Source organism: Lissotriton helveticus, chromosome 11 (genome assembly GCF_964261635.1).
Source record: "Lissotriton helveticus chromosome 11, aLisHel1.1, whole genome shotgun sequence".
Classification (NCBI taxonomy): domain Eukaryota; kingdom Metazoa; phylum Chordata; class Amphibia; order Caudata; family Salamandridae; genus Lissotriton; species Lissotriton helveticus.
In genome coordinates this window covers 347350301-347376057 of record NC_136072.1, presented here as the reverse complement: position 1 = coordinate 347376057, position 25757 = coordinate 347350301, and positions in this window count along the sequence as shown.

Genomic DNA, 25757 nt, shown 5'->3' with positions numbered 1-25757 from the left:
AAGATAAATGTATCCTACTCCTTGTTAGACAACAGAGTGGCTCTCGTGTCAGACAACTTCTTCCTTTACCTTCATGATTTCAGCTGCTACGCAACAGAGTGGCCCTCTAGAAAGAAAGCATCTTGCTTTAGCTTTATGATGTCAGACTGCTAGGCAACAGAATGGCACGTCATGTCGGACAACTTCTTGCTTCATCTTTGTGATGCCAGAGACCCCTGGACCAATTGTCCTTGTGGAAGCTGACCACACAGGAGGATGAGATTTCAGAAGTTATGCAGTAGCTTACTATCTGTATTCATGACTGCTAGCCACATAGGAGGCAGAATGGTAAAGGAATCTGAACCAGTCAAAGCACTGTGTCCTTTTTAAAAGTGGGATGGAGGTACAAATACAGATTATCCTTAACTATGATCCATCTTGAGTATCAGAGACAAACATACAGAGTGCAGGAGAAGAGGTTAGATGAGCTTCATTCTGTGAGAATGTAACACTATTTTTCATAAGTGAGATGGTGCATTTCAGCCTCAAAGGCATCAATTTCCTCGAATGGAACATTGCTAGCACCAGGATCTAAAACAGGTTTTAGTAGAGTTTCAGTCAGTCAGTCTTTTATTAACTATTATGACCAACACAATGTGATCCATATTACTTCCATCTTGACAGAAATTATATTCAGGCAAAGGCTCCCACTATAAAGTAGTGAGGACTTTCCGATGCTATTAACATCTTTTTAATGACTAAAAGAATGATTGGGAGTTTTACTTACCACATAAATTGGTAAAATGATGCAGTATGCCAGAAGACTTCCTTTTTACCCTTTTACTTCAGTCTCTGCAATTCAGAGAAACTCTGCTGTGAAACACTGCCACTGCTGGACTTCAGTATAATCTGCAGATGGAAAAGTCCACTGTTAGTACATTTAGTATAAGCAATAAAAAAAGTGTTGATTTTTATAAAGGGTAACCAAGTCAATGATTTGGAGTCTGTTTTATTGTGAAAATAAACAGCTCAATAAAAAAATTAAATCTCAATTTGTGTTTATACCCTCCCATACTTCACTGTATTCCCTTGCCTTGTCTGCTAACACTCTCTAAACAATTGAAGCACGTACATTGGGATATAGATCTTTTTGCCAGCCAAGTGGCAGTGCACCCTTCTCCCTTCCTTTGTTTTAGGATATGGTACACCAATAGCAATTAAGCCAGCTGATAAGATGAGAGAGGAAGGGTTATGTTACAGTTAACGGTGTGATGTATTTCTTATGGGAACTGTATCGATATTCCTGTTTCTGACCCTTGTCCGGTTAATAAATCAATAGTGGCCATACAACGGCACAGAAACCCGTTTTCTGATTAGGTCATAGCGCATGCTAACACATTAGGCAAGCACTATTCCTCCAGCCCCCATAGAAGGCATACAGAGTTCTCAAAACAAATCAAACCTCCAGCAACCTGGGAAAACCCCGCAGCTATTGTTTTGATTTAGCCAATAACTCCAGTAAAGAATGTAAGAACGACCAGTTCTTATGACATCCTTATTGACGTATTTATGTCCATCCTTACGCCAATCTCGGCACCTTTCAGGTATAAATATTACAGACATTGCCCTAAGCAACACATGGTGGTGGTGACGAGATTGGAGCAGCGAGACTTGCAGAGGAGCCCAGCTGATGCAGAGAAAGCCCACGGACGCTGCCCCTCCCTTTTGACGCGCTGAGAGAGACGCTGCCTTTTCTCTTGCCGAGAAATCCAGCTCCGGCGTTCCCAGCCGCCCTCACAGGCAACTGGGATATCGAGTCCTGAGATAGAGATACCAGCCCTCCAGCCTTCTAAATCCCAGGTACAGAACTGAATAACCCCTCACAGAGAATTCTTGAATCAGATCCTTGGCAAAGCAAACTTAACTTAAACTGCTACTTATCTACTCCCGCCCACGTATTAGGCTTAGGTCAGGTACACTGGGGTAGGCGTAGTTAGAAGCACCAGTTGAGTACGATTAGTCAAATGTATATATGTATGTATCTATTTTATCCATTTTAAGTATCATATGGCTAAGAAACCATATCAATGCTTTTACAGTATTATTTTATAATTCTGTTTTTACTGTATGCACTTTACTTAACTATAAGTATTGCAATAATAGCGATTCATTTCTCTTGTACGAGAAAAGAGACTGATCAATAAATAACACCTTTTTATTGAACACGCCCGTCTCTACCTTTTCTCTACAATCTGGTGAGACTAAGAATGCACGTACTGACTGAGTAAAATAAGTTGTCTTTTGTTTTCACACGACTCTAGAGATATACTCTTGATTAGGGGAGAGCAAAGTTGTCATGTTCTATGGTTGTCAGAAACTAAATCCCTTCTTGTCTATCCTGGGAGGTTAAACTCTTCCTTGCCTATTCGAGAAAGTTTCTAGTGAACTCTGAGCTAGCTGGCACACCCATAACTTTAAGTGTAATATCATCAGTAGAAGACCTAGTTAACCACAGTCCTACGTCTATACTATTGAAGATATTATTCCAATGCGCAGAGCCTATTGGGAAAATAGGAACTACACTACATGGCGCCCAAACGTGTGGATAGGCGATAAAACTAACGCAAGACATTAGAGTAACTCAGTCGTGCTTTTTCACACAGACCCTTTTTTCCCATAATACTCCAAAGACGTCTGGAGTGGGTGAAAGGTTAAAATCCGCCAAACTTAGTAGGAGGAGACTCCTATGTATGGTTCTTGGTTTATTCAACGTTGAAGGATATACTTTTCCAAAATATTGTGCATCTAATCTTTGTTTCCATAGAAACCTGATCTGCAAATAAACAAAAATCTTCTTGTCAGTAAAATGTCAGACATTGAAGTAGAAAGTGAGACAGCTAGAATAGCAGTTCAACTCCTAGCTGATGACAATAGTCTCCTACAGCAAGACCCGGATGCAATACTAATCCCGGTCAACATAAGGAAAAGTATAACTTTAAAACTTATAGAAAATGGACTGACACCGAGAGGTGGTACAGTCATATTCGTAATTGAGGCACACGAATATCGGCAGACAGAGGTGTTCTATTCATGGATAAACTTTCCAGCAGCAAACGCTGTAACAAAGGACTTCCACTATTACAAAATAGAGGAACCTCCGAATGAGTATACTCCTTTCGAGGAGGTGGAAATACCACTCAAATATCAAGAGCACCTGCTCTTGTTTAATGGCGCCCTAAAACATAATAATCACATCACCAGGCTCGGTCCACTAGGTAGACCAGGAGCAACGTGGCCGGTCCTAGCCGGATACACACCACATCCAGACATTGAAGAAATGTCTGCACCAGATCTTTTAGCACAGCTAAAACAAATAATTAAGATTCACAGACAATTAGTCCAATATGTAATGTGGACTTCAACAATCCAACCAGTTATTAAAATTCCACAGCTGACCCCTCATCAGGGGAACACAAATAAAACACAGGGAAGAGCACGTCAAGTCCAAAGACAAGGAACCTGCTCATCAAAATAAAAAATTACAATTTCCAAAGAAGAAGGTAGCCAGTATTAAAGTAATCAACCATGCCGAGAATACTGAGGACACAGCTGAAAAACGGAGAGTGGGCTCAGACAATGCTAGACAGCGCAGCAGAAGTGAGCATAGCTCGCAAGATCCTGATGAATCATCTGGAGACAGTGGACACGAATGAATACATTCAGGTGGAAACTGCGGATACCAGAGTTAGCAAACCTCATAAAATATATGAAATAACATTGCGTATAGAGGGGGATAAGACTAGGAAAATAAGGGGTCTCTTTTGGGATAATCTCTCCAAAGGCTATGACATCCTTCTAGCTGAAAAAGACTGGCCACCAGAGTTTGTCAGGGAGTGCCCTCATGGCGAAGAAATAATTATGCCTGCCTTCTCAAATCATATTCCAATACATAAAAAATATACACTTGCAAGAAAGTGGGCAGTTGCCCAAGCTCCTGCATTATATAAAAACCATGTGGGATGGGATGAGGACTCTCCTCCTCACAAAATCCAGTTAAAATCACAACCTACTGCACAGAGGCAGAACCCAATTAAGCAAGAAGCTAAAAAACAGGTAAAAGAGATCCTAGATAAACTTGAATACCAGGGGGTGATTGAAACTTGCACCTCACAAATGAACAATCCTTTGTTTCCTGTCTCCAAACCAGATGAGTCATATCGTCTTGTTTTGGACTACAGACACTTGAACTCATGTTGCAAAACTTTTGCAGTGCAAAACTCACACAGTGCAGCACTAATGAATAACATAGTGCGCAAAAAATACAAAACAACATTAGACATCTCTAACGGATTCTTTTGTCAAAATATAGCACCAGAAAGCAGATATTTGACCGCGTTTTCAATAAATGGTGCGCAAACAAATTTCTGTCGTTTACCACAGGGGTTCAAGAACAGCCCAGGATTCTTCTCAGCGAGAGTAACAGAGTTACTACAAACATATGATGATGAGGCATTATCTTATGTCGATGACATCTATCTAACAGATGATGACTTGGATACTCACTTGAAAAGAGTGAACACCATAATACTTGGGTTCGCAGCAGAGGGTTACAAATTCAACTTTAAAAAATCAAGAATTGCACATCTAACTGTCCTATTTTTAGGATATGAACTATCAAGTGAAGGCAAAAGCCTGGCTGACAATTTCCTAGAGAAATGTGCTGTAATCCAAGCACCTAGAACACTAAAAAACTTACAATCAATTCTAGGTTTCCTAAATTTCGGAAGAACTTACATTATAAATTATGCAGAGAGGGTCAAACCCCTCTATGATCTAATAAAACCAGATTTTAAAAGAATCAACTGGACTCAAAAACACACAGAAATGTTGAGATCTTTACAAACAGACATGTTAGTTAAAACAAAACTTCAAACACGTGACAACACACGCAATCTTGTGATTCGAGTCATCCCAGGAAGATGCGGATTCACATACCTAACCTCTAATGAGGGAGAAAAGGTACCAATTGCATACAAATCACACTGGTACACAGAAGCTGAAAAATCATTCAGCATTAAAGAAAACATTGTTCATGCAGTTCAAACGGCTATAGCAAAAGAAAAAGACAAAGCTGACGGTAGACGTATAACAGTCAGAACAGCAGAATCAGCCTTTGAGGCATTAACAACCCCATGTAATTTACCGACAACAGCATTGAATCCAGAATGGGTACAATGGGTAAATTCTATTGCTACAGACAAAGTAAAATACTATTTTGATCCGGAATTAAAGAAATTAAAATATCTAGAATATGAAAGAGAATATCCTCTGCCAATTGACATTCTGCCCTTACGACAGTATGCCTGTGTAATCTATACAGACGGACATGCTCAACCCTCAGTTTGGGGAGAGCAAGCATACAACGCCACATGTGAAATTGTAAAAGACGTGTGGCGCGGAGGTAAACTGAGACCGCTATTTACAAAAACACACTCAGTGGAAAATAATTCAGAACAACAAACTGAAATAATAGCGTTAAAAATGGCGCTAGATAATGCCGATCGCGAATTCCCGACACTTATAGTGTGCGATTCGTATTACTGCGTCAAATCATACAATAACGATTTACAGAAATGGATTCAAAACGGTTACAAAGATGACACAGGTGCCACAATAAAGCAAAAAGCGCTTTGGGAACAAGTAGTTCTTTTACAGAAAGAACTACCAAAAACTCACGTGATACATTCACTGAGTCATCAGCGTGATGGCGTTCACGTTGCAGGGAATTCATAGGCTGAGACACCCACAGCGGTAGCAACTAAACCGGCTTCCGTAGCTACAAAAAAGTGTACAGTAAAATACATTGACGGGGAAAGTGCTGGCGGTGAAAACGTCATTAAAGGGCGACTGCTCAGCGCTACCGATCAACTATGCACTCAATTATACATACATAATCGATGCAAACTCCGTTCCTTTTGCTCGAATCCCTGGAGTGGGGGATAGAGTAATTCAAAACATGGACAGGAGAGGCTTGTTAATAGCAGACGCACATATGGGTGAGGGTCTTAGACACCTTAAGCTAAAAGATTCTCAGGAAGAATTGCAATCAGTGTACTGGTGGCCAGGCATGAGCCTGCATCATCACATTTTTGTAAAAAACTGCCCAGACTGCAACAGAGATCGCAGTGGCGACCGAGACGGTATATTACCATGGCGTTTCGCTCCAGATTGGATCAAAAACAATAAATAATAAAACCCAGTATGAATAATGCGTCACGTTGACATGTAAAGACTATTTTCACTTATAATGTAGACCCCAACTCTCGGCTGACGTCTGAACTGTTATAAAAGATTTGCGAGTCTATAATGGCATATACGCTAGGAGCATGCTACGTTCTGACCTATGTTTTTCCTTTAGCGCCCAAGTTTATAGGGGATACATGGCCAAATGAGCATTGCATAGCGGGACTCTTCTCACTTCCTTCCTGAGGGAAACAGGATGGTGTAAAGAAAAAACCAAGTCATAGAGCAAATCTGTAATGGAGAAGGTATTAGGTTCGGGGGCTGGGTGGGTCAAACATCTAATAAGTGTCCAACGTAGTCTAAACAATCTGCCAAGAAATTCTCTGAGAGGTCTCAGTCCGTACGAACTATTGTTTGGGACTAGAATGTTAGTCCAGGACTTAGATAGTCAGACTTCAGTGGTTAAAGAAAAATGCTTTGATATCAAAGATCGCTTGGCTAATTTACAGGACTTAAATGAAACAAGAAAAGACCTGAGCAACATAAAGTTGAAACAACAGCCAACAACCACTGAAGAGAAACCACCTGTCCCAGCAAGGACTGTCTGGATTCTAAAGATCGGGGATCTGGTCAGAAAGAAGATTGCGGTAAAGAAGGAATTTGGGCCTTCTTACAGAAAAGCAGTTCCTGTCTTGTCTGTCAACGGGACAAGATCAGTAGTACTACCGCCCCTTGCTGGTAAAAAGGAGAACCGAGTTGTATCCATCGACCTGGTTAAACCACAATCATGTGGCCGATAACAAGTAGTAGGCCAAGTGGACTCCCAAGAAGTAGCAGAATACCAAAGTTTGCTACATCCACAGAGGTTCAAACTGAAAGACTGATCACATTTGAAAAATCTACAGTGAAACAACAAGGACTATGCAACAAAGCAATATAACTTAAACCTCTTGAAACCCAAATCAATACTTTACATCAAGAAACACTAACTTACAATGATGTAACAACAGACTATGCTAATGAAACAAAGCAAATTCTAAAAGCAAAAAGTAATCCAGAAGCAATTGAAACAATTGACATAACAGCATCCGGCTACTTCATCAACTTCGATGATTTTTCTGAGGATCCAAGTGAACCAGAAGTACAGCCGACAACCAAAACTTTTAAAGACAAAGCAAAGGAACTTTTTCATCAACTAAAAGAAACCTATCTGATTTCTCCATGGATTGAAATTTGGGTGGCATTTGGTGCATTTGTCCTCATACTTTGGCTCATCATGGTACTATGTTTGGGACATTTTCTTGAGGGAAAATATGCTAAAATGGACACAGCAAGTCAGAAAATCAACTTGGTCCTTAAACCACACACATCTTCACACGTCGAGAAAAGAGAACTTTCTTCAGTCAACTTCACAGCCAATCCTATACCCGGCGGGGTAGCATGGGACAAAACTGAATATGAAATATATGGCCCGGTTGAACTTTTGAAATATCCACACCAATTTAAGATTTCATTAAGTGACTTTGTAAAACCAAGCACATTTGCTGATGATTGTGACTTTGAAAGTATTAATGATATGATGTCTGATCTTGTGATGTCTGCTAAATTTACAGAACATGATTATTTGCAAGGTTCATCTAATTATGATGAGATGTTTTGCTATAACCACTATGGTAACCATTATCTGCATAAATCTACTCAGCCTAGAAATGTTTTAAATTTTAACCAATGGGAACATTGTGCAACTCCACCAAAAGGCAGTTTGAAAACATTTTATGATAAATATGCATACTTTTCAGGGTTTAACACAAGTAATCCAGAAACATTCTATTTCAAATTGTTAAATAAGATAGGAGTGAAAACTATGCTTACAAGCACAAAATTGATATATTCAGACTAATTTTTTGAAAAAATGAATACATTTGGTTTTGATTTCTGGAACAGTAACATTGAAACGAAAACGATCTGGGGCACAAGAGATTGGCAAGTGCAAGGTATAGAATCATTATTTAGAGCCTGCATGATCCCAGAACAAATTATATTCTTGAATGACACTATTCAACAGACTACCTGTCTTGGCCTAGCCAAAATCAAAGACTTAAACAAACCGTCTATTCCAAAGGGATGTATGACGGTACCACGCGTACTTTTACAACGCGTACCGTTACAACGCTACTTTTACCACGCACGTCGTTACAACGACTTGCGTGGAGGGGCGCTGGATAGTAAATTTTTTTATTTACTATTCCAACTCCAGTCCCCGTGGACTCTAGGGAAAGGAGTTGGATAGTAAATTAAACTATTTACTATCCTGGAGCGCCCCCCAGCGCAAGTCGTGGTTACGACTTGCGTGGTAAAAGTAGCGTGGTAACGGTACTGCGTTGTAAAAAATGCGTGGTTACCGTTGTATACCATTCCAAAGCCAACAACGGACAGTAATAGCACTACGGATGTTGAGATAGACGTAAACCATATTTTAAACCAAAACAGAACACATCCAGAATGGAAACAATGGTTGATCTGGCCCACAGACACAAATCACTGTCAAGACAGATTCCTGAACAAAATACAGGGGTTCAGATTGACCAGGCCAGACCCTAGATATGCCCAGAGACAACATCCAGGGATAGTAACTACCTACAGTGTGGGCAAGCTCTGCCTCCAATGGCTACATACCTCCACACTGGCAGAAATTAAGCAACACCTAACTTTACTTCAAGAAGGTGCTGACTTGCGTGATTTCATTATGGGACCACGCAAACAGCGTCAAAAACGTTTCATAGCGGCCTCTATATATGCAGCTTATAACGAAGCTTGGAAAGAAACTCAAATTGAGACAGCAGAAAAAATACGGGAAATTGACCGTGTTAATTTGGAAAAATCACTTTCTGTTGTGGACAATGGGTTAATGACTCTGTCTTCCAGAATATATTCACTGGACAGCATTGTGTCTTCAGCAATCGATATAATAGAGCAAGACTTACTGATGTTGCAACACGGTCAGTCACAATTACGTTCTATTGTACAGCTTGGCTGGACGTTACAAAATCTGCGTTCAGGCTATGTGCCTTGGCGTTTAATCAACACAACGTCATTATTTAATATCTTTAACCTTACTGATAAACAAATCAGTTTGGCACAAAAGGGTGCTGATTATACAATTCTGAGCATTGAAAAACTTGAGAGATTACCATTGACAATGTCAGAACGACCTGTTATTGAATGGATAATACATGGGATAATAAATATTCCGATAACAACTTTCCAGTTTCAATACTGCCAAAAATATATACAGGCAGGCCAGTATGAAAGGTTGGGTAAAGGATACATTAAGTCAACATGGGACTTGCCCTATACACACACATGTGTCAGTAATAAAGGACAGAGTGTATTTCTTAGTGGCAATAATTGTGCAAAATCACTAAGCGGTATACTTCTGTGCCAGGGTATTAGTTTGCATGGGGCCTGTGAAGGGACTTCAAATAACCTTTCATGTCACCAGCTAGGCACACCTGCAACACAAATAGAACCATTCTTTAGGAGACTCTCGAACGGGAGTTACATTCTAATTGTAGATCGCAGATGTTGCAGCCTGTTGCCCGGAAAACCTTATCTCGTAAGCGTGACTACGAAGGTCATGTGCTGTGAACGAGTATTGTTCCCGAATGATACTCCAGACAGGGAGGCAAGGTTATGGCCCAATTTTAATTTCTCTTCTATTCGAATTGATACTTTAAGCAGAATGAAGACTGTGCTCCTACAGACGCCAACCCGGTTGACGTCATCAAAAGAAACGTATGATCTCCAAGTTGCAAGGACAACGGCAGAGATTCATTCATTGCTATCAACAAATAGCCCCATACACTTCGCAGAAATACTGAACGAAATCTTGAATATTTCTGACACGAGCGGTATCGCAAGTGTATTTAAGACAGTCTTTTCAGGAGCTTTGACCCCATTCAAAGCCATCCTTGGTATTTTTTTTCCTAACTTCGTCCATTCCATCTTTGGTGGACTACCTCTCCTGTTGGGACTAGTAGCAGGCGTCCTATTTTTGCTACTTTTGCTTCGATATGGTAAACCGTGTCACAGACATGACTCCAGCAACAATGGAAGAAACGATCCTAGCTATCCGCTACCGGGACCGCATAACTAAAGTCCTTGGATTAGCACGGCTACGAGATTTAAATATGACCTGGTTTCTTTCATTCAGACCCTTGTGGTAGTCTTGTGTTATGCCTGTATTAAGGTGCTTACTATGCGGCGAGGAATGCGTGTTGGACACCTGTCTTACACTACAATCAGAAGTGCCATTGGATACAGAGACTTTGTTGAGTCCAGTTAAGGCTCATGCATTGTGCTGTCTCCAGCGGCTACCAATCCTGATGACGGCATTCGTGGAAACTTCACCACTGCGATTGAAGGGTAGTGAAGTACAAGATGAAAGCAGCATCGATCAGGTACGACCTTCTGTCAGCAATGCTGATCAAACCATCACTGAAAGCAATCATGCTCATGAATGCATGGTACCGTCATTTTCCAACCTTGTCGAGCTTTCACCAGAAGCTGTTGACTGTTTTTTCGAACAGCTCAATGATATGATGTTTTCGCCTGAACAAAGAATGACTTTGAGCAAAACGTGCACACAGCGTTCCCTGAACTCTGAATTTGGCCTTCAAATTTGAAAACAAAGCCACTGAGAATTTTTTCAAGTCTGCTCCTGCAAGCTGGAACTTTTGCTCCAAACACAAAATATTTACCTATCAGGCACTTATCTTCTGCTTAAAGTGAACTATTCTTAGAGAACAGAAACTTCTATTCTTAGGTATCTCTAGAAGACATTACCTCGACCTCTAGGTTATTTACAAGTAGAATTACATTTCTTTGTGATGAAATGGTCTCGCACTTTTTCTTCTGTATTAAGAGCCATTTCATGTGTTATTTTCGCAAATCATTCATGCTGATATCAAATGTGCATCCTCTTTTTGAATGATTACACTGCTTGAATGCATACAGTAACTAAATTTATCTTTCATGTGTTACGCTAATCCATTTATATGCAATTAGATGTATTTTGGGGCGGTTTTAAAACAAATTTTTTTGAACATTAGTTATACTATGTTATGTTTACTATGCTTAGGTTAGTAAATATGGACATAGATTCCGTGGAGTGGGTGTGATGTATTTCCTATGGGAACTGTATCGATATTCCTGTTTCTGACCCTTGTCCGGTTAATAAATCAATAGTGGCCATACAACGGCACAGAAACCCGTTTTCTGATTAGGTCATAGCGCATGCTAACACATTAGGCAAGCACTATTCCTCCAGCCCCCATAGAAGGCATACCGAGTTCTCAAAACAAATCAAACCTCCAGCAACCTGGGAAAACCCCGCAGCTATTGTTTTGATTTAGCCAAGAACTCCAGTAAAGAATGTAATAACGACCAGTTCTTATGACATCCTTATTGACGTATTTATGTCCATCCTTACGTCAATCTCGGCACCTTTCAGGTATAAATATTACCGACATTGCCCTAAGCAACACACGGTGGTGGTGACGAGATTGGAGCAGCGAGACTTGCCGAGGAGCCCAGCTGATGCAGAGAAAGCCCACGGACGCTGCCCCTCCCTTTTGACTCGCTGAGAGAGACGCTGCCTTTTCTCTTGCCGAGAAATCCAGCTCCGGCGTTCCCAGCCGCCCTCGCAGGCAACTGGGATATCGAGTCCTGAGATAGAGATACCAGCCCTCCAGCCTTCTAAATCCCAGGTACAGAACTGAATAACCCCTCACAGAGAATTCTTGAATCAGATCCTTGGCAAAGCAAACTTAACTAAAACTGCTACTTATCTACTCCTGCCCACGTATTAGGCTTAGGTCAGGTACACTGGGGTAGGCGTAGTTAGAAGCACCAGTTGAGTATGATTAATCAAATGTATATATGTATGTATCTATTTTATCCATTTTAAGTATCATATGGCTAAGAAACCATATCAATCCTTTTACAGTATTATTTTATAATTCTGTTTTTACTGTATGCACTTTACTTAACTATAAGTATTGCAATAATAGCGATTCATTTCTCTTGTACGAGAAAAGAGACTGATCAATAAATAACACCTTTTTATTGAACACGCCCGTCTCTTCCTTTTCTCTACAATCTGGTGAGACTAAGAATGCACATACTGACTGAGTAAAATAAGTTGTCTTTTGTTTTCACACGACTCTAGAGATATACTCTTGATTAGGGGAGAGCAAAGTTGTCATGTTCTATGGTTGTCAGAAACTGAATCCCTTCGTCTATCAAGGGAGGTTAAACTCCTCCTTGCCTATTCGAGAAAGTTTCTAGTGAACTCTGAGCTAGCTGGCACACCCATAACTTTAAGTCTAATATCGTCAGTAGAAGACCTAGTTAACCACAGTCCTACGTCTATACTATTGAAGATATTATTCCAATGCGCAGAGCCTATTGGTAAAATAGGAACTACACTACAACGGGAATTATAGAAACTATGAATAGCATCATTTCCAACTTCTCATTAGCCAAGTCCTACCAGTTCAGCAACAGTGAAGTTGAGACTCTTATGATTCCCTCTCCAGGACATAGCGATCAATTAGAAGATTTTTGACTGTCTTTACGTCTTCTAAATTTATCAAATGTGGAGAGGAAAAAAGTTCAGATCGGCCAACTAGAGTTAACTGCATCTTGACATATTTTAACCAAGGGATGTTATGTACATTGTCCAGGGCTAAACAATCTTTAAAAATATGATGGTTTAGAGTGAGCTCCTGATTTAGCCACACTTTCAACCACCCAATAACTGGGGCTACCTTCAAAATATCGGTAATATAGCCCAGACCGACCTCTGTGTGTGTTATGTATGTAGAAGTTGACTGGGGGACAGAAAGCAAGGTTCTCAGGAATTTATTTTCTACTTTCTGAATTTTATCATACTCATGATTAGTATACCCCCAGATAACAGAGCCGTATTGAGCAACCGATAAGCATTTGGATTTATAGACCTTTATAATGCTTTCCATGGGGCGAGCACCGAGCTTTTTAGCAAATCCGAGCAGCCCAGCAGCCGCTCTTGCTACTGCGTTGCTTTTGGCCAAAAGCTGGGGGCCCCACTTGCCTTTTTCGTCAAAGATCACGCCTAAGTAGGGAAAAGATGGGACTCTCTTAACCTCTTTCCCTGAACAAAAGAAAGTTTTAGTCTTTCTTTTCCTGCCTGCGGCTCCTGCTATCATTACGTGGGATTTTTCTACATTAGTTTTCATGTCCAGCGAAGACATGAAATCCCCAAAGGCTGAGAGTAGTTTGTTCAGTGCCACTCCAGAGCGTGCTAAAAGGACAGCGTCATCCGCGTACAGAAGGACAGGTATCTTTATTTCCCCGGCGCGCGAAATATCAGTATGGGACACTGCCAAAACTGCCTCAAGACCATTTATATAAAGTGTAAAGAGAAGGGGTGCAAGGATACATCCCTGCCTAACCCCTCTCCCTGATTCAAAGTGGCAGGTACATCTTCCTTCCCTGGTCACTCTGACCGACGTCTTGAGGTCTCTATGTAACTCTGCCAAGTACCCCACCAGTGGGGCATCAAAGCCCATGGCCAAAAGGACCCCCCACAGCTTAGCCCTGTTGACCAGGTCAAAAGCTGAGGAGAGGTCCATAAAGGCCATGTACAGAGACCCCCCCTTGGCAGCTACATAATTACTTATGATCAGTTCTAAATTTAAACACTGATCTAAAGTTCCCCTTTTGGCTCTAAAGCCATATTGTGCATTCAATAAAATGCCCTTCCCTTCTAAGAGCTGAGTCAGTCTTCCTAAGAGGACTCTTCCCAGGATCTTGACACTTGAATCGATTAGGGAGATTGGCCTATAACAGGCTGGATCTGTTCTTTGTCCCTTTTTAAAAATTGGTATAATGGTAGACTTCGACCAGCTAATGGGAAAAACAAAATCTCTTGTGGCGTTAAAAATGTTGGTAAGAATTTTGGCGCTTAGTTCAGGGGCACTCTTAAAAAAGTCAGCGGGAACCCCATCGGGGCCCGGAGCCTTTTTAGAATGTGTGTCGCTGATAGCTTTTTTTACCTCTTCTATACTAAAAGGGGAAATGGGAGGGGCTGCTTGTGTGGATTGTGATCCACAGCCTGAGATATTATCAGGACAACTGTAGATATTGCTGAAGTGTGTGACCCACAGATCGTCCGGTATGATGCAATCTGCTCTCTGCTTATCTAGATCCACAAAAAAGGGATGATTTATTATCGCCCAGAATTTTGAGCTGTCTCTCTGTATGTCGGGCGACAACAAGTCGTTCCAGGCCTCTATTTTAATCTCTGATTTTCTCTTCCTGATAGCGTCATTATAATTTTTCCTTAGCAACGCTATCTGTGCTTTATCTCTTGGCTCAACTTTTAAAGCCTTTAGGAGAGTTGAGTGGGCCTTTGAACAATCTGAGTTAAACCATTTTTTGCCCCTACTTATCCGGGCCTTATTCCTTACAGTCAGATCTAGATCAACCTGAGTACAAATGATGTTAAATGCTTCTATCAGGGTAATAGACGGATTATTATTATCCAGGCAGATTGCAACCTCTCCCTCAACTTTGGACAAAGTGTCCTGTATGAAAGTGATCGGAGTGACTTGATCCCACTTCAGCCTACGGTTCTGATCTCCCAGGACTAAGTTAGTCGCACATAAGACTGCAGCCTCTCTCTTTCCAAGAACTCCCTGAGATAAAATCTCTAAAATTACTGGGTTGTGATCACTAAAAACTGAGGTTACTACCTTATAGGTTGAAACCTCAGACAAAATGGTAGACGACAAAAAAATATTATCTACTATTGTGCCAGAGTTGTTACCCACAAATGTTGGTAACCTCGAGTCTCCGTTGCTACTAGAAAATTCATAAAGATTAAGAGTTGCTAAGAGTAATTCCAATGCCTCCCCACGCGATGAGTGTTCAAAGTGCGGAATACAGAGGAAGGGGGGAAAATCTTCATATCCCTCACGGCAATCCAAGTTGCATGGGTGGATATTGTAATCTCCCATGAGAATCACATCAAAGCCGTGAGCACTATTCTCGCTGTGGGTAGACAAGAAATCCTCTAAAGTTACCAAATGCTCGTTAAGCAATTGACTGACAGGAGAATTATAAAAATTAACTAATAAGATAGGCTGTGAATTAAATGTAGTTAATTCAACCGCTAGAATATTTGTTGAGTTAGTTTTAATCTGTCTTGGCTTTCCCTGGACATTTAAGGAAATATATATAGCCAAGCCTCCCTTTGCCCTTCCAGATGTGCTAGAAACAGCAGGTACAGAGAAATGGGAAAAGCCGTCTAGAGCAAATCCGTCGGACGTCTCCCAAGTCTCCTGGAATACAAGAATATCATATAATCTAACCATTTCCAGCCAGTTCTTATTACTAATTTTAGAACTAATACCAGCGACATTCCAGCTCAAGATACTACAAACCCTGTTACTTATAATTTTTGAGTCTGAAAGTACAGGGACGGATAAAGAAACAGGTAAAAAACCCTCATTGTTGGTATCTTCTGTGGGAGCGAGTCAGTCATTCTGATCCATGAAGGACAATGGGGCATAGCGATTAAATAACTGGAGAGGTTCAACAAAGGAGTTATGCTGTGGTAAAAGGGGATATTGGACTACAGAGTTATGCCTTATATCCTGCCCCCGTCTGGGGTTAAAATCCCAGGGTCTATCCCACCCCAACGCTGGAGTCCTTGGATAAGTGACATTTTGTTGCTCCCCATAAAAGAACTTCAGGGTTAGGGGAACAACAGTGCCTTGTCTGCGTTGGGGGGGAATAAATTGGCCAGTATGTTAGGGAGAACATCTTGATTCGAAAGGGTCACTGCCACACAGTCCCCTTTAAACTTTTTCGGGCGGTTTCCCAACCAAGGGACCCTGGTCGCAGACTTAATGACATTTGCCAAATGATGTTTCCCTCCTGGGGCTAACCGCATATTGCTGGTTAGCCAGTGCAGAGCCTTGCTTGTAAGGGAGGTAGGGCTTTCCACGGTTCCCCCTTCCAAGGGGGGTACGTTTGCAAGCACCAGGACCACTGGGGTGGCCTCAACTAAAAATTGGAGGGGGACCGTAGTGTGGGTAGTTGCTGGGGGTGGTCTAACAGAAGGGAGATCATCCTTTTGGGATGTTAACTAAAGGAGGGCCCTCAGTGATGGTAGACAAAGGTATTAATGGCTGGGGCAATAAATTTTCAACAGGTAACTGAATCCCTTCGTTATCACAAAAGACTTCGTTAATCACATCTCCCCCTATGATATTGGGCAAATTTGTGACTATCTTAGTGATATTTTCCACCCCATCTACAACCAGAGTACTTAAACCACCCAACCTCTTAACCTCTGCATGCAATTTGTCTAATTTAGATATTAGGGGTTTAACGATGGCATTGAATTTTTGTTCAAGAAAGTCAGAGATCCTTTCGAAAAAAGCATCCTCGGAGATATGACTCTGATTGTCCTCCACGATGTTTGCTGGTTTAATCTTTGGAGTAATTACCCTTTTCTTTCTTGCCCCTATACGCGGGCCACTCAGCTTAGGAGGATTCTTAGTGCATAAATGTCTTGGTCTTGTTGCACGCCCTTTTGGTGTCATCTCCTCGGGTGCGGCTTGTACATGTCTCTCTTGATCAGAGTCAGTGTCAATGTCAATACCACCCTCGACCTGTATGTTAGAGGTCTCGGTAGCCAGAACTGCATTATCCGGTGCACTACTTAAATCTAGGAGAAAGGGGCCGCCAATTACATTCTCCTGACTAGTTTCCTGCAAAATAGTGTCATCAATCATAGTAGTAGCAGTAGGTGACAAACAGCGAAGGTCTGGGGATTGACTTAACCCAAGAGAGTCTCTCCTTTGCGTGTTAATTTTCCTAACAGTCTGGACAAGATAATTATCAAGGGTGTTCTGTGGGGCTTCCTTCGTTTTCACAGGCATACTTTTCAATGTACTCACAGCCAACGTTGTTAAAACCTAAGAAACTTGGTATTTATATTACATTCAACAATATAGCTTACTTGCATGTAAGTCCTGTAGAGTTTCTGGCCCTGCCCTGCCTCCTTGTGCCGATGAGGGCCGTAGAGGGCCCGCCCTTTGCCCGGGCTTAGCCCCGGGCGTCCCGCTCGCGTCCCGCACCGCGGGTCTGTGCTCCTCTTTATCCGGTCTCGCGCTCTCCGTGCGCGTCACCCAGCGTGCCGCCGCGTGGCCTGCCGGGTGTTGTGGTTCCCGGAGCGGCGGCGCGGTTTCAATGGCGGGTTGACTCTTGGCGGTGTCGGCTTCTCCTGAGCAGGGCGGCGTGGTCAGGTAAGTAGTAAACAGGCTCCCCCGCTTTGCCGGTCTATGCTCCTCTTTATCCGGTCTCGCGCTCTCCGTGCGCGTCACCCAGCGTGCCGCCGCGTGGCCTGCCGGGTGTTGTGGTTCCCGGAGCGGCGGCGCGGTTTCAATGGCGGGTTGACTCTTGGCGGTGTCGGCTTCTCCTGAGCAGGGCGGCGTGGTCAGGTAAGTAATAAACAGGCTCCCCATATTACTTCCATCTTGACAGAAATTATATTCAGGCAAAGGCTCCCACTATAAAGTAGTGAGGACATTCTGATGCTATTAACATCTGTTTAATGACTAAAAGAATGATTGGGAGTTTTACTTACCACATAAATTGGTAAAATGATGCAGTATGCCAGAAGACTTCCTTTTTTTTTTTTACTTCAGTCTCTGCAATTCAGAGAAACTCTGCTGTGAAACACTGCCACAGCTGGACATTCAGTATAATCTGCAGATGGAAAAGTCAACTGGTAGTACATTTAGTAAAGCAATAAAAAAGTGTTGATTTTTATAAAGGGTAACCAAATCAATGATATGGAGTCTGTTTTATTGTGAAAATAAACAGCTCAATAAAAAATTTAATCTCAATTTGTGTTTATAACCTCCCATACTTCACTGTATTCCCTTGCCTTGTCTGCTAACACTCTCTAAACAATTGTAGCACGTACATTGGGATATAGATCTTTTTGCCAGCCAAGTGGCAGTGCACCCTTCTCCCTTCCTTTGTTTTAGATATGGTACACCAATAGCAATTAAGCCAGCTGATAAGATGAGAGAGGAAGGGTTATGCTACAGTTAACTGGAATAATAGAAACTATGAATAGCATCATTTCCATCTTATCTTTAGCCAAATCCTACCAGTTCAGCAAAGGTGAAGTTGAGACTCTTATGCTCAAACTTCGGTTCATACAAATGTGCGAGTCTAAATAAAGTCCTAATTTATTTCTTCTTGCCATCTCATCTTTTCATTGGGCGTCCTGTCTACCCTGCAACTCCTATCATTACCAAGATAAATGTATCCTACTCCTTGTTAGACAACAGAGTGGCTCTCGTGTCAGACAACTTCTTCCTTTACCGTCATGATGTCAGCTACTACGCAACAGAGTAGCCCTCTAGAAAGAAAGCATCTTGCTTTAGCTTTATGATGTCAGACTGCTAGGCAACAGAATGGCATGTCATGTCAGACAACTTCTTGCTCTATCTTTGTGATGCCAGAGACCCCTGGGTCAATTGCCATTGTGGAAGCTGACCACACAGGAGGATGAGATATCAGAAGTTATGCAGTAGCTTACTATCTGTATTCATGACTGCCAGCCACATAGGAGGGGGAATGGTAAAGGAATCTGAACCAGTCAAAGCACTGTGTCCTTTTTGAAAGTGGGATGGAGGTACAAAAGACAGATTATCCTTAACAACAATCCATCTTGAGTATCAGAGACCAACATACAGAGTGCAGTAGAAGAGGTTAGATGAGCTTCATTCTGTGAGAATGTAACACTATTTTTCATAAGTGAGATGGTGCATTTCACCCTTAAAGGCATCAATTTCCTCGAATGGAACATTGCTAGCACCAGGATCTAAAGCAGGTTTTAGTAGAGTTTCAGTCAGTCAGTCTTTTATTAACTATTATGACCAACATAATTTGATCCATATTACTTCCATTTTGACAGAAATTATATTCAGGCAAAGGCTCCCACTATAAAGTAGTGAGGACATTCCAATGCTATTAACATCTTTTTAATGACTAAAAGAATGATTGGGAGCTTTACTTACCACATAAATTGGTAAAATGATGCAGTATGCCAGAAGACTTCCTTTTTTTTCTTTTACTTCAGTCTCTTCAATTCAGAGAAACTCTGCTGTGAAACACTGCCACTGCTGGACATTCAGTATAATCTGCAGATGGAAAAGTCCACTGTTAGTACATTTAGTATAAGCAATAAAAAAAGTGTTGATTTTTATAAAGGGTAACCAAGTCAATGATATGGAGTCTGTTTTATTGTGAAAATAAACAGCTCAATAAAAAAATTAAATCTCAATTTGTGTTTATAACCTCCCATACTTCACTGTATTCCCTTGCCTTGTCTGCTAACACTCTCTAAACAATTGTAGCACGTACATTGGGATATAGATCTTTTTGCCAGCCAAGTGGCAGTGCACCCTTCTCCCTTCCTTTGTTTTAGGATATGGTACACCAATAGCAATTAAGCCATCTGACAAGATGAGAGAGGAAGGGTTATGTTACAGTTAACGGGAATAATAGAAACTATGAATAGCATCATTTCCAACTTCTCATTAGCCAAGTCCTACCAGTTCAGCATCAGTGAAGTTGAGACTCTTATGCTCAAACTTCGGTTCATACTAATGTGCAAGTCTAAATAAATTCCTAATTTCTTTCTTCTTGCCATCTCATCTTTTCCTTGGGCATCCTGTCTACCCTGCAACTCATATCATTACCAAGATAAATGTATCCTACTCCGTGTTAGGCAACAGAGTAGCTCTCGTGTCAGACAACATCTTTCTTTACCTTCATTATGTCAGCTGCTACGCAACAGAGTGGCCCTCTAGAAAGAAAGCATCTTGCTTTAGCTTTATGATGTCAGACTGCTAGGCAACAGAATGGCACGTCATGTCGGACAACTTCTTGCTTCATCTTTGTGATGCCAGAGACCCCTGGACCAATTGTCCTTGTGGAAGCTGACCACACAGGAGGATGAGATTTCAGAAGTTATGCAGTAGCTTACTATCTGTATTCATGACTGCTAGCCACATAGGAGGCAGAATGGTAAAGGAATCTGAACCAGTCAAAGCACTGTGTCCTTTTTAAAAGTGGGATGGAGGTACAAATACAGATTATCCTTAACTATGATCCATCTTGAGTATCAGAGACCAACATACAGAGTGCAGGAGAAGAGGTTAGATGAGCTTCATTCTGTGAGAATGTAACACTATTTTTCATAAGTGAGATGGTGCATTTCAGCCTCAAAGGCATCAATTTCCTTTTTTTTTTTTTTTGAGTTCCACACATGCTTTATTGCATAGTTCAAGGCATAGTACACAGCTTTTCGTGCCCACAACCCGGAGGCTGGCAGCGTAGTATGGAAAACATGACACAGCCCAGTAGCCGGCATCCCTGGGGCCCGGCGGCATAGGACATACATGAGCGATGGCAGTAGTACAGTTGGTGGTGTAGGGCCCTTGAAGGATGAGCAGCAGCAGAACAATATTATCTCCGTCAACATTCAGTATCAGAACAGTTAGAAAAAGAAAAAGGAAAACTTCCCAACATGGAAGAAACTAAGAGGCATTTCGTTCTCCCTTGAAAAGAGAAAAGTTGTCAAATCAGTAAGGCAGTCCAGATAGGTAGTGCAGCGCAGCGCTCGGCAGTCGTAGCTCCACGCTTCTAACAGTCTGCCCGCAAGGCCGAGGGCAATGACATGTGCTGTGTCGCGTATGCTCAGTGTGAGGAAGGGGGGATGAGTCCCGGGATATGGAAAGTGCGGTAGAGGGGGCAATAGCTCTACTCGGGGGGGGGGGTCAGTCACCGCCAGGAGAGAAGGAGCTGCAATGGGGGGTATGGGGGGGTCGGTGCTGACAGCGAACCATTCCAGCCCAATCATAGGAGGCAAAAAACACGTCTCATGTTGATCACAGTGATATGTGGATGCTGTAGCCAGAAGAAGGCCCATGCCAGGACCGGACCATATAGCATCAAAGAGGGACAGGGCTCTCTTCAGGCATATCCTCCCCGACCGGTCGTTGGAGCATGTATTGCACCAAGGGACTCCATATGTCTCTAGGCGTACAGGATGTAGGCAACAGGTCAGCAAATGTATTATGCTGGTCCTTACAATAAGTCAAGTCCGCCAGCCAATCCTTGAATTTGGGTGCCCTGCCACGGCCCCACCGACAAGCCACACGTCACTTGGCCAATAGAAGCGCAGTATCAACAAATTTCCGGCTAGAGCTAGGAATCTGGTGAGTATAGCCGAGGATCATCACCAGGGGGTCCACAGGCACCTCTGTGCTCTCCATTTCCGCGAGGGCATCCGCCACCTGTCGCCAATAAAGGGCCACCTGAAGGCACTCCCAAGCTAGATGCAGAACATCCGCATGGGCGGCATGACAGCGTACGCAGCGATCATCCTCCGCCAGGCCAAATCTAAGTTTGCGAACCGGTGTATAGGTCAGCCGTTGTAGGAATTTATAATGTATAATTTTGAACCTGCTACTGGCAGACAAGCGGGATGTGAGCGCACAGCAGTACATCCACTGGTCATCCGTGATGTCAGTAGCCAGCTCGGCGGCCCATCTCGCCCGAGCCCTAGAGTCCGGTATCGGCACAGCGCCCCTGAGCTGCCGGTAAAGTCCAGATACCAAATGTGTCCCGTCCCGGGAGCTTAACAGGAAGTGAAGTGGAGGCAATATCTCGGGCTCATCAGGGAAGTTGGGGAGTATGTCCCGCATTCCAGCACGTAGGCGGACATAATAAAAAAGGTCCAGAGGGGTGCGGTCGTGTGACTGGAAGAAAAGGTCCGCCGTTTTAAATTGGCCACTAACAAACAAGTCGCCCCAGCAGGAAACATGTAATTTAGTGCACAGGGTACGGAATCCCGGCTCCTGTAATAAGGTGAGCTCTGGGTGATAGGTGAGAGGCAACTTCGGCGAATAGGGTAGTTGGCACAGTAAGCTCTTGGCTATACGACACCACGCGTCCATTGTGCATGAAACAGAGGTGTTCGGCGTGGTTATGGAGGACTCCGGGCAGTGGAGCAATCCCGAGAGTGGGAGGGGGTGTACTATCCAGTCCTCGACCGCAACATGTGGCATGTAAGGCGTAGGAGCCATCCAGTGGTAGGCAAAATGTGCTTGAGCACACTGATAATACTCCTCAAAGTCCGGTACATCGAACCCTCCTTTGTCGTAAGGTAAGGTAAGCGTGGACCATTGAAGCCGTGGATTCTTGCCTCCCCAAAAGAGCCTGCGGAGCTCAGCCTTTAGCGTCTTAAAGAAGAAAGCGCCGGGGAAATATGGGATATTGATAAAAAGATAAAGGAATCGGGGCAGGATGACCATTTAAATTAGGGACGCTCTGCCGGCCATGGAAAGCGGCAGGGTGAGCCAGCGATCTACGGAGGCAGTCAGTTTTGTGATAGCCACTCCATAATTGGCTCGAAGAGTCTCCTCCCTATCCCGGGAAATACGTATCCCCAGGTAGCGGAGATCCATCCGGCACCACTCCAATGGATAATCAAGGGGAAAGTCACCCACCGCCTCTGTTAAAGGGAAAATTTGGGACTTGGACCAATTGATGTGTACACCCGACATCCCACCAAACATAATGAACTCCCTGAGTGAAGGGTTAAGGCGCACCTCAGGGTGCTTAACATACAGGGTGATATCGTCAGCGTATAGGGACACATCAATTTGGCGTTGTAAGCATTGAACCGCCCCCTCTCGATGTAGCTGACGTAGGCGACAAGCCAGCGGCTCAACAGCTATGGCAAACAATAAGGGCGATAGTGGACATCCCTGACGCGTGCCTCTGGTAATATCGATAGGCCGTGACAGATGACCATTAATTAGCACCCTTGCCGTAGGTCGAGTATAGAGCAGGCAAACCCAGGCTATAAACAAGGGCGGAAACCCCATGCTTGCCAAGACAGAAAATAGATAGGGCCATTCGACTGAGTCGAAGGATTTAATCGCATCAAGAAATATGGCTGCGACAGGCGTATCAGGGTGCACAGTGCGGAGGAGGGAGAACAGGGTGCGTAAGTTGTGCGACGTAGAACGGCCGGCCACGAATCCAGATTGATCAGGCAGCACAATTCTAGTCATTAACAGCAATAGCCGAGTAGCCAGAACTTTAGCAAGTATCTTCACATCGCAGTTTAAGAGGGACAGAGGGCGATAGGAATTACAGGAGCCGGGATCTTTATCGGGTTTCAGTAGGGAGGTGATGACAACCTCGCGCATAGAGCAGGGCAGCATGCCTTCATCGAGGGATTCTGAGTAAACTTAGCGCAGGACAGGGGCCATGATATCTATGTATGTTTTATAAAATTCGGCAGGAATGCCATCTAGGCCCGGGGCCTTACCATTCTGAAGAGACATGATGGCGTCGCGGATCTCATCCAACTCAAAGGGTGCAGCCAAAAAAGCCCTGTCCCCGTCGCTAAGCCAACACAGTGCCACATCCTTCAGGTAATCAGCATAAGACGTTGTAGACTTCGCAGTGGTAGTGTATAGTGCAAGATAGTGTGCCGTGAAAGAGCTGAGAATTTCATCCGAGTGCCTGATAGTGGAGCCATGTGCATCTGTAAGTTCGAATACGATATTGCGATCCCGTGGGGGCTGAGTGAGTGCAGCTAGTGCCCTCCCAGGCCTATCCCCTTCGCAATATTTTCGGGCCTGCCAGTGCTTACCACGGAACTTAGATTCCCTAGCAGCCTCCTCCTCAAATTTTGACAGTGTTTCTCTAAATGTAGCATGTAGTGCGGGGCTAGGTTCAACAATCATGCGGCGTACCAGAGTGCCCAGTTCTTTCTCCAATGCGCCAATAGTGCGAAGTATATCACGTAAAACCCCACAGCTCTTGGATATACAATATCCCCTGACGGTCACCTTGAATGCCTCCCAAATGTGTTCAATAGAGTCCACTGATCCCTTATTTCGAGGGAAAAAAGCAGCTATCTCCTCCCCCAATTCAGTACAAAACAGAGTGTCTAGCAAGATGCTTGGGTGAAGTCTCCAATGAGGTCGCAGGTTTTCCCACCCGGGGATACGAAGGTGGAGTACCACGGGGCTGTGATCAGAATACGTCCTAGGTAGGTGAAACACCCCCACCAGCTCCACGGCAATCCCCTTAGTGATTGAAAAATAATCCAACCGTGCCCACGTTCCCGTGTGCGAAGTGAAGTGAGTGTCCTCTCTCCTCAGCGGGTGTAAGTGCCTCCAAGCATCTAAAAGTTCCCCCACTGTGAGTACACCCTCCAGCGCCTCGCGAGCCCGAGGTTTATAGGAGCACACTCCATCAGCTCTATCTAAGCGAGGCACCAGGGCCAAATTGAAATCTCCACCCCGGATGACATGTCGGGAGCCCACAGCCAATATTTTGCCCCATAAAGTGGTGAAAAATGTGGGTGCATCTACATTCGGCGCATAAACCACGACAAATGTATAAGTGTCTCGGCCTAGTCTGCCCCACAACAGAGCGTATTGTCCCTCTTTGTCAGCAAATTCCCCATATCTATGAAACGGTACAGCTCTGGCCACAAGAATAGCTACTCCCCTCGCATACGTGGAATAAGAGGAAAATATTCGGATCCCAGCCCATTTACTTGCAAAGGTAATCCTATCTCGAGGTGGTAAATGGGTTTCCTGTAACATAACCACCTGAGCGTGGTGTCTATCAAGATAGGCAATGACATTGCGACATTTCCTAGCATCATTCAGCCCCGAACATTCCAGGATAAACAAGTCAAATGCGTATTATCAGCTGGTAGTCATAGATCGGTCCACAGCAAAAACAGTAATATCAGCCAAGGTAATGAGTTCGGGCCTGCAGTGCCCCACCACCACGACCACGCCCACCATCTTAGAGTCTGCCAACATATTTCAAGCAAGTATAGCCTCAACGTGTAACAACCCACCCCCCCTCCCACCCCAGCATCCCAATCATGCCAGTAGCCATTGAGTCCCGCCCCACACCCACCCCCCTACCCTGCCAATCCCAACCCACGAAATAACAAAACAGTCAATAACAGCCTCAGGGGGAGCACCCTGCGGGGGTAAGACATAGAGTTCGCACAGCCACTCCTCGGCCCATAGCTCCAGTCTGTACCACCCTCGGTGGAGCCTAGGGCCAAGAGAGTGGGCATTGGGTACATTACCACAGGTGTGTCGACGCCATGCGAGTCCAATGTTCGTATTCAGTGCAGGCATCTCGTTCTAGATGATGGCCAATGTTTAATCACTGCTGGAGAAACAGCTAGCGCAATCCGCAGAGGCAAATGTCATTCGGTCGGCTCCGGTGGCAACTCGTCGCGGTTCATATCTGCGGCAGCATCCCGCCCCTCTTGCCGCGCCCTTCGGATTGTTTTCAGGAAGTCTTCTACTTTCTGTGGGTTTGTGAAAAACCGTTGCTGTCCTTGATGA